A 19,120-nucleotide genomic window follows, 5' to 3' on the forward strand; every position below is an offset into this window, starting at 1 on the left:
CAGTTGCAGTGGAGACTTATTCATTAGGGCAAATGGGGCAATGCCCCACCAGTCTCATTCTGTCCTCTCCCAGCCCTTACCTCCCTGCTTTATTACTTGCATCCAGTCTGGGTGGTGGTGGTGGTGGCACTAACTGTCACCTCCTTTGTTCCAGTGTTGCACTTGTTGAACTCAACAGGGAGGAGGATGGGGACAAAACTAGAATGAGTGGCTCTGCCTGTTATTGGCTCTGGCTTCACCTGCTGTTCGGCTCCCTGCACCAGTCCCAATGGGCAGACTCCACCAGTCCCAATGGGCACGAGCCACCGCTGCTCAGTTGCCTCATACTTGGAGGTGGGCAATCTATTGCTCTGCCATTTATCTCACAGCTTTCCCCTTCCTCCAGAATATGGAATGTGACAGTAATGTCTAAGTTGACATATGTGTTTGGGTTTAGGAGAACCCTTGCAGAAATGAGCAACATTTTGGGATGGCGGGTGCCATTTAGACCTCAGCCATTATTTACTGTGATCTGGACAGTCTTCTTCAAGCAGCAGATAGTTAATGGGTGACATTATGATTTCATCTCCATGTTTGTATGTAGATCTTCTAAAGCAGCCTTCCCCAAGTGAGTGCCCTCCAGATATTGTTCTATCATGACTCCCGTTGCTTCTGACCATTGGCCGTGCTGGCTGGAGCTGATGGGAATTGTAGTCCAACAACATCTAAGAGGGGGCACCAAGTTGGGGAAGGAGATTCTAAAGGATATTGTTGTTGTTATCTGCCTTCAAGTTGATTACAACTTATGGCGACTTTGTGAACCTTTTTTGGATATATTCTTAGGGTTTTCATGGTGAGAGGTATTCAGAGGTGGTTTACCACTGCCTTCCTCTAAGCCTACGGCACCCAGTATTCCCAGGTGGTCTCCCATCCAAGTACTAACCAGGCCTGACTCTGCTTAGTTTCCAAGATCAGATGAGATTGGGCATGTTCAGGGTAGTATGGCCATGAAAAAATGGAAATGGACTGCCTTCAAGTCGATCCCGACTTATGGCGACCCTATGAATAGGGATTTCCTGGTAAGCGGTATTCAGAGGGGGTTTACCATGGCCTCCCTCTGTGGCTAGTCCTCCCCAGCTGGCTAGGGCCTGCTCAGCTTGCCACAGCTGCACAAGCCAGCCCCTTCCTTGTCCGCAACTGCCAGCTGGGGGGCAACTGGACTCCTTGGGACTCTGCAGCTTGCCCATGGCTGCACAGGTGGCAGGGCATGTCACCCCTGAGCCACTCCCTGTGGGGGGGATCTTTAGCTGGCCCTTTACACCCAGGAGACACGAGCAGGGATTTGAACTCACAGACTCTGGACTCCCAGCCAGGCTCTCCTCCCTACTGTGCTATACCAGCTGGCAAAGGGTATTATAATCAATTAATTATTGAATCCTGGTTCCTAGGAAATCAAATTTATATATTCTTCCTGTCAACCATCTAGATGCACAGCTAGATGTAGTCTTTATCTGCATATGGATCTACCTTATACAGCAAGAATGGAGAACATCAGGTGTTCGGGCCAAAAGCAGCCCTCCGTGCCTCTCTTTGAGGCCCTGGAGACTTTCCCTGGGACAAACACGCTCTCCAGGTACACCTCCTCTTCCATTGCCACTCATCGCCAGCCCTAGCCTGTGCCCTCCTTGAATCCTTTTGCTTGGCTGGAATATGTCCTGGAACTGCAATAACCTCTTTTGCTTGCCTGGATGGCGGATGGACAGATGTTTATGTGGGTGCAGAATCCTCTGACTTTTCCAAAGCTTCAATATAGGCTATGAGAAGAGTCACATCCTGTGAGCTGCCTACTTTTGCCTTAGGTCTTGCCCACCACTGACATGTGGCTCTCAGAAGGTTCCTTTCTGCCCTTGGGGAGAGAAAGGTTCCCCCACCCTGTTATGCAGAATCGGGTCAATGGGCCGTCTCGCCCATGACTGGAAGCTGAACTAATCAACCAAGGCACTTCTTTGTGAGCCCCTGGGATCTGAGATATGGTGGGTGGCTAAGAGAGAAAGGGCCTTGTCAGGGCTGGCCCCTCAGCTTTGAAAGGCTCTCCCCAGAGATGCTCACCTGACACACCTTTCACATCTTTTCAGCACCAGGCAAAGATTGTTTTTATTTCTTCAGGCCTTTGAAAAATGATTTATGTCAGCATTGTAATTTCTGCGTTTCGCTGCGGCTTAAGCATTGTGGTTTTTAGCTCAGCAACGGACTTCTTCTTGTGGCTCTCTGTATTACGGGATCCTTGCTGAAATAGTGCTCAGCTCTGCACTGATGTGGGTGTTCTGATTCCTGGTGTGTTTGTGCTGTTATCGGCCAGTGCTTTAAACTGTGGTTTTAAATGTGTTTTCCCATCTGCATTGCGCCCAGAGAACTTGGGTTCTTGGGCAACTGGTAAATGGAGCATCCCTAAGTAAGCAAGTAAGAAATGGTTCTCTATCCCCTATCCTGTCTCTGGGGCCATTCCCCCTTCTAACCTGAGATACTCCAAATCAAGGGTGGGGAACCTCAGGCATGAGGGCCAAATGAGGCCCTGTTTCACACCTTGAGTGTTTTTGTCTGGCTGAGATGCGTCCTTGAACTCTGATGATGTCTCTCACTTGTCTGGATGGAGGAATGTGTGTAGAAACTACGTTAGTAAGATAGTTTGTTGTTGTTATGGGCTTTCAAGTCAATTTACGGACCCTATGAATCAGCAACCTCCAATAGTATCTGTTGTAAACCACCCTGTGGCTTGTAAGTTCAGGTCTGTGGCTTCCTTTATGGAATCAATCCATCTCTTGTTTGGCCTTCCTCTTTTTCTACTCCCTCCTGTTTTTTCCCAGCATGATGGTCTTTTCTAGTGAATCATGTCTTCTCATTATGTGTCCAAAGTATGATAACCTCAGTTTCATCATTTTAGCTTCTAGTGATAGTTCTGGTTTAATTTGTTCTCCCAGTTATCTGTCTTTTTTGTGGTCCCTGCTATGCGCAAAGCTCTTCTCCAACATCGCATTTCAAATGAGTTGATTTTTCTCTTATCCCCTTTTTTCGCTGTCCAACTTTCACATGATGTTGGGGATCTTATCCATATGCTCTTAACACAGATATGTCCTGAACAGCAGATCTGTTGACTGACAACCTAACAAGCCAGAGCCAAGGAATTCCTTGCTTCAAGTTTCACCTGAGCTCTGGACTCTGTAGGTGGCTTTAGGGAAGTTGTCACCTCTCACTTATTTTGTAGCAGGGATAGCCAGCGTGGCACCTTCCAAATGTCCTTGGATTCCCATCAGCCCCAGCCCAGATTGGTCAATGGGCAGGAATACTGGAGTTGTAGTGCAAAATAGCATCTGGAAGTCACCATGCATACCTGGAAGGCAAGATGCAAATGGAAGGGCCAAAGGTGGTTAGGATCTCACTTTTTTGTGATGCTAATTAGCACTCCCCCCTACCTGGTTGCTCTGAAAAGCACAGTTGTGGTCCTCTGGGTCTTTAACCCTTTCTTCCCATGCCATTTTCCAGGGTAACAGCTCTCCGCCCACACACTTCCAGGAAGCTGCTGTTTTTTTTTGGGGGGGGAGAATAAACAAACCAAGGAAAGCAAATTTTGCTGTGTGTCTTACAGACGCTGGTATGGGCCTTATTAACTGAGTAGAATAGGCGAATGCTTTGTACATCTACTCTCCCTTGAAGTATGGAAGTGTTGTTCCTTTCTAAAGAACTGTGTGGTGCCAGGGAATACAGAAAAAGCCTCCCTACCAACCATGCTTTCTCAGTGGTGAGGGAAAGATGCTCTGCATACACTCAGAGGCACTAATAATTGCAAATAGCTTGCAAAAATGGGTTTTCATGTTTAAGAGAAGGTGAATTCACTCCATCCCCCATCCTCTCCCTTTGAGGCATCTCTGACACTCCCTGTTATGAACCTCTTATCAGCAGAACCTCTGCTTAGGAAGCGGACCCTTTTGGAGGTAACTGTGTGTGTGATAAGAATCAGGGCCTTCTTGTTGACTGCCCCCTTGAGATAGAAATACTGCTCGTTAGTAAACTACTGCAGGCTTAACCAAATGGAGTTGTTGAGGGTAGCCGTTCTGTGGATCAGTCTGCAGCCGATGTTTAAATTATGCTGCTTTTATGCCTTGTGTGATGCAGCTTCATGGAGTTTGACACAATGATGTTGAATGTTTCTAAGCTGCCGTAAGAGTCTCTTGGGGCTACAAATTGGAATGCAAGTCTTCCTTGGTTATTTTCCTGTTGTTTTACCCTGGCTGTTTGCAGCTTAGAGAGCAGAGATAAGGTCACCTATGTGATATAATTCCTCAGCACCAGGGACCAAATTTGCAGGAGGAGTTTATTCATTCATTTATTACATTTATATACCACCCCATAGCCGAAGCTCTCTGGGCAGTTTACAGCAATTAAAAACAATAAAAACAAATATACAAATATTAAAACACAAAGAAACAATTTAAAAACACAATTTAAAAATTTAGAACCATATAAAACACATGCTAAAATGCCTGGGAGAAGAGGAAAGTCTTGACCCAGAGCCGAAAAGATAACAGTTTTGGCGCCAGGCGCACCTCTCCGTAAGAATCATTCCATAATTTGGGGGCCACCACTGAGAAGGCCCTCTCCCTTGTTGAATGAAACTTCCAAATATAGTCTTCCAAAGAAGTGGATCAAATGCATACTCTAGTGCAACTGACCCTCCCCTCAGTCATTTGAACATTTCACTGACAATAGCAGCAGATGACTTGGGTAGGGCTGAAGCCTCCTGCACCGACTGGGCATCCGCCAGATAGTTTGGATGACACTTCCATTAGCCCCAGCCAACACTGATGGGCCTGAGAGGAGCTGTAGTCCAAAGTATCTGGAGGGCACCAGTTTGGTGAAGGATGCAGTAGATTGTTCAATAGCTGCTTTAATTACAGGTCAAAAGTTGTCCCACAAATTTTTAGTGGGGTGAGACTGAAGATATATTAAAAAATTAGAGTCTGTAATCTCGCTGAAGAGCATTCCAAGGATTTAAAACTTGGCCTATTGCCCAATTTTAGACACCCCCCCCGCTGAAAAATAATTTACACTTTAACATCCACAAGCTATCCCACATCTTGTTGATTTTCCATCTGTTTAGGCATCTGGATGATCAAATATTTTCTCTTACAGTACCAACCAGAGCCAAATGGTGTCCCAAATTAACAAGTTCAAGACCCATCAGTATTGCAAAAAACCTAATCTGGAGACTTTTTTCCCTTTGGCTGAAGAGCAGGGTAAAACAAAATCACAAACCAGTGGTGGGCAGGGCCAGAGTAAAAAATGGGTGGAGCAACGAATGTAATTTTTGTTGCATTTGTACAGGAGGCTACTTTCTACACACATAGACACAGACACGCAAGTACATTCCAGCCAAGCAAAAACACTAGTGTGTGAAACAGGGCCAGTGAGAGGTGTGGGGAGAGGTTGGGGAGAGTTCCGAGGGCCACATATGAAGGCCTAGTGGGCCGCATTAAGCTCCTGGGCCTGAGGTTCTACACTCCTGGGATAGTCCAAGCTGGTTTAGATAGAGAAGTAGTCTGACCTGCTTGAAGGCAGCTTCCTCCCAATTTAACCTGCCCATATGGCTCTGGCTAACAGTTTCAGGGAGAAGTAGGAGCATGAATGGTACTTGTACCTGGTTTTGGAAGCCCAAGGACTGGATCAAGTGGGACCACCAGAGGTCAATGCTGGAGAGCTGACCAGAAGAGGGGAAGGTGTGGCTCAGGGGAAAACAAGTTCACTAAAGAAGATGCACATGAAAGAAAGTCAGACTATGGTGGCTGAGATCCTGGCCCTGGTGAGCAGACACAGCAGCTTATTATTGGTAAAGCCAGAGAGAGCACAGGGATGGGGAACTGTGGCCCTCCAGGCATTGTTGGACTGCAGCTTCGTCCCAAACCAGCATGGCCAATGGTCAGGAATGATGGGAGCTCTAATCCAGCAACATCTGGAGGGCTTCAAGTTCCCCATCCCTGCCATAGCAGGAGAGGAAGATGGTGGACCAGACAGAACAGGTTGGTGATACTGTAGAGGTGCCGGAGAATGTTGATCACTTCCCCTCTCTTGGCAGCCATCTCTCTGTAAACGCTGACATCGATGCTAAAACTCAACAACGTCTGAGCTCTGCGAGTGCCACATTCTCCCGAATGAAGAGTGGAGTGTTCAAGGATCAGGATATTTGCAGGGAGACCAAAATGCTTATTTACAAAGCCATTGTACTACCCAATGTACTGTACGCCTGTGAAACATGGACCATTTATAAACGCCACTCCCAACTTCTTGAAAGATTCCACCAACGCTGCCTCTGGAAAATTCTGCAAATTACTTGGGAAGACAGACGGGCTAATGTTAGCGTTTTGGAAGAAGCAAAGACTACCAGTGTTGAAACAATTATCCTTCAACATCAACTTCGCTGGACTGGCCATGTTGTTCGAATGCCTAATCACCGCCTTCCAAAGCAGCTACTTTACTCCCAACTTAAGGATGGAAAACGGAATATTGGTGGACAGCAAATCCCAAAAATCTAGCGAATCTAAAAAAAATGTAACATGAGCATCAAGAACTGGGAAGTCTTGGCCCATGAACATCCCAAATGGAGGTTGGCTATTATCAAAGGTACTATGGACTTCAAAGAAGCGTGAATACACAGCGAACGGAACAAATGAGCTAAGCAGAAGGCACGTCAAACAAATCCTCATCACGACTATCTTCCATCTGGAAACCTATGTCCTCATTGTGGGAGGCTGTGTGGATCCGGAATTGGCCTCCACAGTCATTTACGGACCCACTGTTAAAGACCTTACCTTAGAAGACAATCGTACTCGGCCACGAGTGATCGCCAATGAATGAATGAATGATGACTGTAGAGATGCTTGGGTATATATGTTCCTAATCAAGAGTGCCCCCTGCAGGCCATCATCTGCTTGACTTGTTTTTGGGAGCAAAGGTTTTAACACAGGGATGGCCAATGTGGTGCTCTCCAGAAGCTATTGGACTCCAACATCCCTCAGGCCCACCCATCAAGGATGATGGTAGTTCTAGCCCAACAATATCTGGAGGGCACCATGTTGATTGCCTCTGATCTAATTAGACAAGCTGGTGGAAGAGTGCTTCAAAATCTGAGTCTGGCCCAGAGCTGTGCATCTATAGTGGGGAGGGATCTGATCAAAGTGTATACTGGTGTGTAGGGTGCATAATCCTGCCTATGGCTTTGCCCTTCAACTCTACTTCTCCCTCCGTTGGAATGCAATGTCAGAAGTGAATCTGACTGGGTAGAAAAGTAGCTGTGCAGAGGTGCATGGTGGAGGAGCACCCTCTTTGACTTTATTTGTTATTACATTTATATCCCACCCTTCTTCCTAGAAGGAGCCCAGGGCAACTTTCTTCATGTTTATCTTCCAGAAAGGAAAGGCTGGTTTGGACGTGATCTCCCAGTTTAAAAAATATTTATATTTAAAGAAATGACACACGCAAATATGCATATGTGTACATGCACACACACATGTATCTGAGCGACGGGTCCTCTAGAAAGGAAGGGAGTCAGAGTTGCAATTGGTATCTGTATTGGATTTAAATGGACTTTATATATGTGTGTTATTGTTGTTTTTCACTTTTAATATTATTTTTATATATGCACATTTTAGCTATTTATAAATGTGAAGTTGTTCTGCGCATGTTTTTATTACTTGACCTCGTGGGAAGCGGTTCGTAAATGAAATAAATAAATAAAATGATGATGACTTTCCTCTTTCAAAAAGCCTTTTAAGTAGAGACTTTATCCCAGTCTGTGTCTGTGTTGGAATTGCTTTATAATGAATGAATGAATGAATTTATTTTGGTCATAGACCAGCCAAGAATGGCTTTATAAGATGTTTTAAAAGCTTTTTCGAAAAGATCTTTTTAAAGATGTTTTGTTTTAATATATTTTAAAGGCTGTTTTTATTATGTTTTAAGAATGTTTTTGGAGTTTTTGCTTGCTGCCCTGGGCTCCTACTGGGAGGAAGGGTGGGATATAAATTTAATAAATAAATAAAGGAAAGAAACAGAAGATCATTGATTCTGTAGAAAGAATGAACAAAAGAGAGAGAGAGGGAGAGAATGAGAAAGGGGGGCAACAGAAAGTGTGGGGGATTTACAATTACTCTCCTTCATTTTAATCACAAAAGACGGGACATTTTGTCTAGGGAAAACAAGTCTGCTTTCTGTGCCTCTCTTCCCTTTCTTCTTCATAAACAGAGAGGACAAGAGGTCAGAGCCCCAGGGATTTCAGAAGATGGGTTTTTTTTTTAAAAAAAGAGGGAGGATATGCCTTCCGACTGTTTACAAATTACACAAAAGTGTGGACATCTTAATGTTGCCGGCATAAGGGCACTTGCCCTGGGTTTTTTGTGTGCATATGAAGTTCAACACCCTTAAAATGGGTGAGTAAGATGAGTTACTTTCCCAACAGTTCATTTTATTTCATTTTTTAGATGATGATGATGAGTAGTAGTAGTAGTAGTAGTAGTAGTAGTAGTAGTAGTAGTAGTAGTAGTAGGTTTTGTTGTTTCAGGTCTGCCCTTCATCATATAATCCCAAGCGACTATCACGATTGTTATCACACCATCAATGCACCTGGTGTTTTCCAAAGGACTAGAGGTTAGGTCTCTGCCCAGGGAACTTACAATCTAATATTTAATGCAAGGAAGACAAAAGAACAGCTTCTGAAACTTCTTTTCCAGCCTGTACTGCTTCAGCATTGCTTGGGGTATTGGTGAACCACTTAACTTGTTGTTCTATAAAAGCAACACACACACATACACAAGAGAGAGAGAGAGCTCTTCCCATACCTTTCTAAGGCCTGTTTTTGTGCACAAAGTTGTAAGAAGTTGATTGCCATTATCAGAAGCAGAGCTTGGAAAAGTTACTTTTTTGAACAATAGCTCCCATCAGCCCAATCCAGTAGCCATGCTGGCTGAGGCTGATGGGAGTTGTAGTTCAAAAAAGTAACTTTTCCAAGCTCTGAGAAAAAGATATCATCATCATCATTGACCACTATTATTTATTAGATTTCTGTCCCCCCCCTTCCTCCCAAAGGTGCCCAATAAAATGCAGAGCTAAGTGCAAGTAGTCTTGACTGTTCAGCAAAGCTCTGAATGGAGCTCATTAACCACCAATGGTCTGTGGATCACAGTGCAGAGCCTCTGCAACAGAGAAAAAAGACTATAGGGCCAGTGTTGGTGTATAGACTCAGCAATGAAGTGCCGTGAAGTTCATTGGGTGACCTTGGGCCAGTTGCTATCGTTCAGCCTAACCTACCTCACAGAGCTATTTTGGTGGGGATATTCCACCAGGAGCTCCTTGGAGGAACAGCAGGACAAATATGTAATTAATAACTTACTTCTCTTAGGCTTGGATAGAATCATAGAATCGTCGAGTTGGAAGGGGCCTATGAGACCATCGAGTCCACCCCCCTGCTCAATGAGGAATCCAACTTAAAGCATATCCGACAGGTGGCTATATAGCTGCCTCTTGAATGCCTCCAATGTTGGAGAGCCCACCACCTCCCTAGGTCAGTGGTCCTGTTGTTGTACTGCTCTGACAGTTAGGAAGTTTTTCCTGATGTTTAGCTGAAATCTGTCTTCCTGCAACTTGAGCCCATTATTCCAAGTCCTGCACTCTGGGACAATCAAGAAGAGATCCTGGCCCTCCTCTGTGTGGCAACCTTTCAAGGACTTGAAGAGTGTGATCATATCTCCCCTCAGTCTCCTCTTCTCTTAGCACAGGTTGCAAGGCTTACAGCAGGGTTGGGGAACCTGAGGCCCTCTGGATGTTGCTGGACTCCAACTCCCATAATCTCTGACCTTTGGCCATTCTGTCCAGGACTGATGGGAGTTGGAGTCCAGCAACGTCTGGAGGGCCACACATTCTCTAGCCCTGGATTTAAATAGTTGAACTGAAGATTTTGCAGGGAAGGTGAGTTTTGAAGAGGTGGCACCAGGTAAGTGTCCTGGGAGGCAATTTCAGGGAGAAGGGTGGCTTTTTTGAATGGCTGTTTCCAAAACTGGAATCTATTGAATGTTTGCATTTTTGAAAAATAATTCAACCTCAAGTGACATTTGGGGAGAAGATGTATAAATAAGCTATCTTCTAAAAAGGGTATTATTCAGACAGTCCTTTCAAGTCTGAGATTCTTTGCCAACCAGCTCTTACTGATGTGTTTGATGCTTTTACTGTTTTTTAAAATTGTGTTTTAGTCTGTATCTTGTGATATTTTATATGAAAGTGCGGTTTACAAAGATTTAAATAACAATAAATAAAAATATCTTATTAATGGATTTAAAGGCATTAAGGACTTCCTGGCCATAGTCCCCCCCCCCAATTCAGCTTGGAAGAATATCCATTTGAATTTGAAAGCAAGTATCTGCACCGGCAGAATTGACTTCAGAGCTTTTGTTCCCACGGATTGTTTCTAGCCTAAATATGTGCATGGCTTCACTCATTCCTGAACTGCATATATATCAAACCATCGGTCCATCTTGTTCAGTAATGTCTACACTGACCAGCAGCAGCTCTCCAGGGTCTTAGACAGGGTCTCTCTCAGCCCTACTTGGAGATACCACGAACTGAACCTTGGACCTTCTGCATGCAAAGGAGCTGCTCTGTCCCTGAGCTACAGCCCTTCCCCATCATACATCTACTTGCTCTCTTTTGACTATAAATTGTGACCCTGAGCCAGCTGAGCGACTATTTCAGAGTGCCCTTCTGGCATAATAACTTAAGCCTCTGCTGGCTCATGTTATGTGGTGACAAGGGAGAGAGTGCCTCTGAGCATGTGCAGAGTTCCCTCATTGCTCAGCAAGATCCCTCACCGGGCAGAGCTTGGAAAAGTTACTTTTTTGAACTACAACTCCCATCAGCCCAATCCAGTGGCCATGTTGGCTGGGGCTGATGGGAGTTGTAGTTCAAAAAAGTCACTTTTCCAAGCTCTTGATGTATGCTTTGTATTTTTAAATCTATGGAATATGCATTCCAGGTGAGAGGCAGACATATCCCCATCATCTGGGCTTACAGGGCTGGATGTCCACCTCAAAGGATAGAAATTCTTGGAGGAGGTGAGCCCTGGCACTCTCCTCCCCCCATGGTGCTTAAAAGGATACAGTCTGTGTAAGTATTCTAGCAGGGAATTTCAGGCATATGGGTCAGGAAGGGCTACTGGATAGTGTTCTTGGGGGGGCGGGTTGTCCTGACCCTGTCCACTGGACATCTTTTTTCACCTTTGCCCCACCTATGCATGACAGCTCACTAGGCATGGGCCACACCCTCTCAAGCCTACCTTTCCAGCCTCAGAGGGACTAGAAACTTTCTTTTTAAACAAGAAAAGAAGTTGGCACCGAGACTCTCGGGATGAGGAATTGTTCACCCAGTCTCGTTTTCTGCATGGTGTGACTGCAGACCCATGGGATGCAAAGAACACTGGGGAATATTTAGTGTAGAGGGAAAAAAACGAGGGTGTGTTCCTGGGCAGTTTCCAAATATTTAGCAGCCTCAAAAAAAGAAAAAGAAGAAAGAAAAAAGATGGGAAGTATCCTTTTTGGACTTTTTTCTTTAATGGCTGGACATGCATTGACGAAGGGTGCTCCAAATACTGGATGTCCTATATTAGAGCTGGGGATTGAAATGGATGATGCGCTGGGTTTCCCAGCTCCCAGATTTGAAGGTGAAATGGTCTTCCTGATGTACACCTATAACTCAGTGGTGGAGCATCTGCGTTGCCTGCAGAAGTCCCCAGGTTCAGTCTGTGGCACCCCCAGTTAAAAGGATCAGGCTGCAGGTGATTGGAAAGCGGCTCTGCCACAGACCTTGAAGAGCCACTGCCAGTCAGGGTAGACACTACTGGGCTAGATGACAGTCTGACCTATATATAAAGCAGCCGTCTATATTTTCAGGAAGAGTGATGGAATAAACACACATGAATCTATACTGCCACCTCCTGGCCAGAACTATTAAATACTTCCTTGCTCCCTTCCTGTCTGGAATTGCAATTTGGATAAATATTTGTTTGTTTGTTTATTAAATTTATGTCCCGCCCATCCTCCCAGTAGGAGAAAATATTTAAAATAGCTTCGCATAGGCTATTTGGTTAGGTATTTGTGTCCCTGTGCCTGTTGTTTAAGTGCAACATTGGCATTGGCTGGGAATTGTAGTCACCCTGAAAACAGTTCACTCCCCGCCTTGTATGGCCATCATAAAATGTGATTTTAGAAATGTAATAAATAAATAAAACTGGTGGCATGTCCCTATATTAAGAAATGCAGGACTCTAGACTTAATGGTCTTGAAAGGAGGGGGCCTCAGGGGTGGGGAAGCTTTTTTATAGTCAGAGGGCCACATTCCCCCTCTACGAGCTAGAGGGAGCCCCAGCTGACAAAGCGTCAAGGCGAGTTAAGCAGCAGAGCGAGTTCGGCAGCAGGGCGAGGAGGCCAGGGGCCCCCACTCTGCCCGTCTGTTCCCTGACCTCAACTAAACCGCAGTCTCCAACCCATTGACGTAATAAACCTTAAACAAAACTATGCAGGTAAGAAGCCAGCAGGGGTGTGGGGGCTTTCCAGTGTTTTGCACTGCCTGCAGCATGTACGACTATCTGCCTGTTGGACAGAAGTCGTGGGTGTGCTCTCGGTGCAATGAGCTCCTGGCTCTCCGGGAACGACTTCATTTCCTTGAGGCCAAGGTGGCGGACCTGGAAAAGCTGAGAGAGGCAGAGAGGTGTGTGGAGGAGGCCTTCAGGGACGTTATAGCTGTGTCCCACTCCAACGATGATAGCTCTCCTGCTATCATGGAGAACGATGGTCTCGGGGAAGGAGAGCATCCAGCTGAGGAAGAGGGAAACGATCCCTTAGAAGGGACCCATTCCTTGGGGGATGAGCAGCTATCCTCTCGTGCCGAGGATATATCTCCAGGGGGTGGAGGGATCCTTGTAGTAGGTGATTCGATCATTAGGAACATAGACAGTGGGGTGTGTGATGGGCGTGTAGACCGCAAGGTGTTTTGCCTGCCTGGTGCGAAGGTTGCGGATATCGCCCGTCGTTTAGATAGTTTGGTAGACAGTGCTGGGAAGGAGTCAGTGGTCGTGGTGCACGTTGGCACCAACAACATGGGGAAATGCAGCCGTGAGGTCCTGGAAGCAAAATTTAGGTTGCTAGGTAGGATGCTGAAAGCCAGGACCTCCAAGGTGGCTTTCTCTGAAATGCTACTGGTTCCACGCGCAGGACCAGCCAGACAGGCCCAGCTTCGCAGTCTCAATGCGTGGATGAGACAATGGTGTCGGGTGGAAGGGTTCGGATTTGTTAGGCACTGGGGAACATTTTGGGACAAGCCAGGCCTGTACAAAAGGGACGGGCTCCACTTGAACCAGAATGGAACCAGACTGCTGGCACTTAAAATTAAAAAGGTAGCAGAGCAGCTTTTAAACTGACTGAGGGGGGAAACCCGACAGGAGCTGAGGAAGGTCCGGTTCGGAATAAACCTCCCCCCTGGGATAAAAACCAAAGAAATGATGAAATTTTAAAAGGGGTAGGCCTAGAAGTAGGCATTGTGAGAGCAGGGGCACAGGATATAAATTCAGAAGAGCAAAATTACCACAGGCCAAACCACAAGTGCCAAAGACACTTGAAGAGAGACACTGCTTACAAGTGCCTGTACGCTAATGCTAGGAGCCTGCGGACCAAGATGGGAGAACTGGAGTGCTTGGTCTTAGAGGAGAGCATTGATATAGTGAGCATAACGGAGACCTGGTGGAATGGAGAAAACCAGTGGGATACGGTTATCCCTGGATATAAACTATATCGGAAGGACAGGGAAGGACGTATTGGTGGCGGAGTCGCTCTATACGTGAAAGAAGGCATTGAATCCAGCAAGCTCGAAACCCCAAAAGAGGCAGACTCCTCCACAGAATCGTTGTGGGTGGTGATACCGTGCCCCAGGAGGGACTTAATACTGGGAACGATCTATCGTCCCCCTGATCAAAATGCTCAGGGAGACCTTGAGATGAGATATGAAATTGAGGAAGCATCCAAACTAGGAAATGTGGTAGTAATGGGTGACTTCAACTACCCGGACATAGACTGGCTGCATATGTGTTCCAGTCATGACAAAGAAGCAAAGTTTCTAGATATTCTAAATGACTATTCCCTAGATCAGTTGGTCATGGAACCGACCAGAGGGACAGCAACCCTGGACTTAATCCTCAGTGGGGACCGGGACCTGGTGCGAGATGTAAGTGTTGTTGAACCGATTGGGAGCAGTGACCACAGTGCTATTAAATTAAACATACATGTAACTGGCCAATTGCCAAGAAAATCCAACACGGTCACATTTGACTTCAAAAGAGGAAACTTCACAAAAATGAGGGAATTGGTAAAAAGAAAGCTGAAAAACAAAGTCCAGAGGGTCACATCACTCGAAAATGCTTGGAAGTTGTTTAAAAACACTATATTAGAAGCTCAACTGGAGTGCATACCGCAGATCAGAAAAGGTACCGCCAGGGCCAAGAAGATGCCAGCATGGTTAACGAGCAAAGTCAAGGAAGCTCTTAGAGGCAAAAAGTCTTCCTTCAGAAAATGGAAGTCTTGTCCGAATGAAGAAAATAAAAAAGAACACAAACTCTGGCAAAAGAAATGCAAGAAGACAATAAGGGATGCTAAAAAAGAATTTGAGGAGCACATTGCTAAGAACATAAAAACCAACAACAAAAAATTCTATAAATACATTCAAAGCAGGAGACCATCTAGGGAGACAATTGGACCCTTGGATGATAAGGGAGTCAAAGGTGTACTAAAGAATGATAAGGAGATTGCAGAGAAGCTAAATGAATTCTTTGCATCTGTCTTCACAGTGGAAGATATAGGGCAGATCCCTGAACCTGAACTAACATTTGCAGGAAGGGATTCTGAGGAACTAAGACAAATAGTGGTAACGAGAGAGGAAGTTCTAAGCTTAATGGACAATATAAAAACTGACAAATCACCGGACCCGGATGGCATCCACCCGAGAGTTCTCAAAGAACTCAAAGGTGAAATTGCTGATCTGCTAACTAAAATATGTAACTTGTCCCTCGGGTCCTCCTCCGTGCCTGAGGACTGGAAAGTGGCAAATGTAACACCAATCTTCAAAAAGGGATCCAGAGGGGATCCCGGAAATTACAGGCCAGTTAGCTTAACTTCTGTCCCTGGAAAACTGGTAGAAAGTATTATTAAAGCTAGATTAACTAAGCACATAGAAGAACAAGCCTTGCTGAAGCAGAGCCAGCATGGCTTCTGCAAGGGAAAGTCCTGTCTCAGTAGCCTATTAGAATTCTTTGAGAGTGTCAACAAGCATATAGATAGAGGTGATCCAGTGGACATAGTGTACTTAGACTTTCAAAAAGCGTTTGACAAGGTACCTCACCAAAGGCTTCTGAGGAAGCTTAGCAGTCATGGAATAAGAGGAGAGGTCCTCTTGTGGATAAGGAATTGGTTAAGAAGCAGAAAGCAGAGAGTAGGAATAAACGGACAGTTCTCCCAATGGAGGGCTGTAGAAAGTGGAGTCCCTCAAGGATCGGTATTGGGACCTGTACTTTTCAACTTGTTCATTAATGACCTAGAATTAGGAGTGAGCAGTGAAGTGGCCAAGTTTGCTGACGACACTAAATTGTTCAGGGTTGTTAAAACAAAAAGGGATTGTGAAGAGCTCCAAAAAGATCTCTCCAAACTGAGTGAATGGGCGGAAAAATGGCAAATGCAATTCAATATAAACAAGTGTAAAATTATGCATATTGGAGCAAAAAATCTTAATTTCACATATATGCTCATGGGGTCTGAACTGGCGGTGACCGACCAGGAGAGAGACCTCGGGGTTGTAGTGGACAGCACGATGAAAATGTCGACCCAGTGTGCGGCAGCTGTGAAAAAGGCAAATTCCATGCTAGCAATAATTAGGAAAGGTATTGAAAATAAAACAGCCGATATCATAATGCCGTTGTATAAATCTATGGTGCGGCCGCATTTGGAATACTGTGTACAGTTCTGGTCGCCTCATCTCAAAAAGGATATTCTAGAGTTGGAAAAGGTTCAGAAGAGGGCAACCAGAATGATCAAGGGGATGGAGCGACTCCCTTATGAGGAAAGGTTGCAGCATTTGGGGCTTTTTAGTTTAGAGAAAAGGCGGGTCAGAGGAGACATGATAGAAGTGTATAAAATTATGCATGGCATGGAGAAAGCGGATAGAGAAAAGTTCTTCTCCCTCTCTCATAATACTAGAACTCGTGGACATTCAAAGAAGCTGAATGTTGGAAGATTCAGGACAGACAAAAGGAAGTACTTCTTTACTCAGCGCATAGTTAAACTATGGAATTTGCTCCCACAAGATGCAGTAATGGCCACCAGCTTGGATGGCTTTAAAAGAAGATTAGACAAATTCATGGACAGGGCTATCAATGGCTACTAGCCGTGATGGTTGTGCTCTGCCACCCTAGTCAGAGGCAGCATGCTTCTGAAAACCAGTTGCCGGAAGCCTCAGGAGGGGAGAGTGTTCTTGCACTCGGGTCCTGCTTGCGGGCTTCCCCCAGGCACCTGGTTGGCCACTGTGAGAACAGGATGCTGGACTAGATGGGCCACTGGCCTGATCCAGCAGGCTCTTCTTATGTTCTGATGTTCTTATGACAAATGTCCGGGGGCCACATGACAGTGGTGAGCAGGGCCTGAGTCAAAACTGAGCAGTCCAAATGAAGGCAAATTTTACCTTCTTGCAGTAGGCTAGTTCTTACCTGCACTTACACCCCCCCTCTCCTCCTCCCAGGCAAGCAAATGCCTTGATCAGCATTCAAGGCCACATAGAAGCCAGGCAGTAAGGGGTGTGGCCTGGGTGGAGGGGGTGTGGCTGGGAAGAATCATGAGGGTCAAACAGAGAGGCCTGGAAGGCCACATTTGTCACCCGGGAGGGAGTTCTGCTGCCACCACTGCAAATGACTGTTGTGTCACCACTTTCTTAGCTTCTGCTATAGATAAGAACATAAGAACATAAGAAGAGCCTGCTGGATCAGGCCAGTGGCCCATCTCGTCCAGCATCCTGTTCTCACAGTGGCCAACCAGGTGCCTGGGGGAAGCCCGCAAGCAGGACCCGAGTGCAAGAACACTCTCCCCTCCTGAGGCTTCCGGCAACTGGTTTTCAGAAGCATGCTGCCTCTGACTAGGGTGGCACAGCACAGCCATCACGGCTAGTAGCCATTGATAGCCCCATCCTCCATGAATTTGTCTAATCTTCTTTTAAAGCCATCCAAGCTGGTGGCCATTACTGCATCTTGTGGGAGCAAATTCCATAGTTTAACTATGCGCTGAGTAAAGTAGTACTTCCTTTTGTCTGTCCTGAATCTTCCAACATTCAGCTTCTTTGAATGTCCACGAGTTCTAGTATTATGAGAGAGGGAGAAGAACTTTTCTCTATCCACTTTCTCAATGCCATGCATAATTTTATACACTTCTATCATGTCTCCTCTGACCCGCCTTTTCTCTAAACTAAAAAGCCCCAAATGCTGCAACCTTTCCTCGTAAGGGAGTCGCTCCATTCCCTTGATCATTCTGGTTGCCCTCTTCTGAACCTTTTCCAACTCTATAATATCCTTTTTGAAATGAGGCGACCAGAACTGTACACAGTATTCCAAATGCGGCCGCACCATAGATTTATACAACGGCATTATGATATCGGCTGTTTTATTTTCAATACCTTTCCTAATTATTGCTAGCATGGAATTTGCCTTTTTCACAGCTGCCGCACACTGGGTCGACATTTTCATCGTGCTGTCCACTACAACCCCGAGGTCTCTCTCCTGGTCGGTCACCGCCAGTTCAGACCCCATGAGCGTATATGTGAAATTCAGATTTTTTGCTCCAATATGCATAAGATGGAGCAACCAGCAGGGCACTCTCTTGACGACTGTCAGTTGGCAGCAGGGAATAGCCAAATTTTGAATTAAGATCAGTAGCTCACTGTGCTTTCAGGATTGGGATGATGGGCAGCTGCATTTTTCACCAGCAGCAGCTTCTGGACAGTCTTCAAGGAAAGACCCACATCTGCGATCTATCTAGGAGAGGTGGTAGCTGAACGTAGGAGCCACTTGACAATGAGGCCACTTGGGCTTGTACTGACAGTCTGAGGGGGAGAGAGAGTGATAAAGAATGAGAAAAAGTCAAAGCAAAAATAGTCCCATTAACTTTATTAGACCATCAGAAGCAGAAGCAGGTCCAGAAGCAGAAAGCAGAGAGTAGGAATAAACGGACAGTTCTCCCAATGGAGGGCTGTAGAAAGTGGAGTCCCTCAAGGATCGGTATTGGGACCTGTACTTTTCAACTTGTTCATTAATGACCTAGAATTAGGAGTGAGCAGTGAAGTGGCCAAGTTTGCTGACGACACTAAATTGTTCAGGGTTGTTAAAACAAAAAGGGATTGTGAAGAGCTCCAAAAAGATCTCTCCAAACTGAGTGAATGGGCGGAAAAATGGCAAATGCAATTCAATATAAACAAGTGTAAAATTATGCATATTGGAGCAAAAAATCTTAATTTCACATATATGCTCATGGGGTCTGAACTGGCGGTGACCGACCAGGAGAGAGACCTCGGGGTTGTAGTGGACAGCACGATGAAAATGTCGACCCAGTGTGCGGCAGCTGTGAAAAAGGCAAATTCCATGCTAGGGATAATTAGGAAAGGTATTGAAAATAAAACAGCCGATATCATAATGCCGTTGTATAAATCTATGGTGCAGCCGCATTTGGAATACTGTGTACAGTTCTGGTCGCCTCATCTCAAAAAGGATATTCTAGAGTTGGAAAAGGTTCAGAAGAGGGCAACCAGAATGATCAAGGGGATGGAGCGACTCCCTTACGAGGCAAGGTTGCAGCATTTGGGGCTTTTTAGTTTAGAGAAAAGGCGGGTCAGAGGAGACATGACAGAAGTGTATAAAATTATGCATGGCATTGAGAAAGTGGATAGAGAAAAGTTCTTCTCCCTCTCTCATAATACTAGAACTCGTGGACATTCAAAGAAGCTGAATATTGGAAGATTCAGGACAGACA

General features: G+C 45.5%; 1 pseudogene; it reads right to left on the reverse strand.

Moving 5' to 3' along the window:
• Positions 1 to 873: 873 nt before the first annotated feature.
• LOC133365724 (5S ribosomal RNA) lies at positions 874 to 992 on the reverse strand (annotated as a pseudogene).
• Positions 993 to 19,120: the final 18,128 nt, after the last annotated feature.

This window comes from Rhineura floridana, chromosome 10 (assembly GCF_030035675.1).
Source record: "Rhineura floridana isolate rRhiFlo1 chromosome 10, rRhiFlo1.hap2, whole genome shotgun sequence".
Taxonomy (NCBI): Eukaryota; Metazoa; Chordata; class Lepidosauria; order Squamata; family Rhineuridae; genus Rhineura; species Rhineura floridana.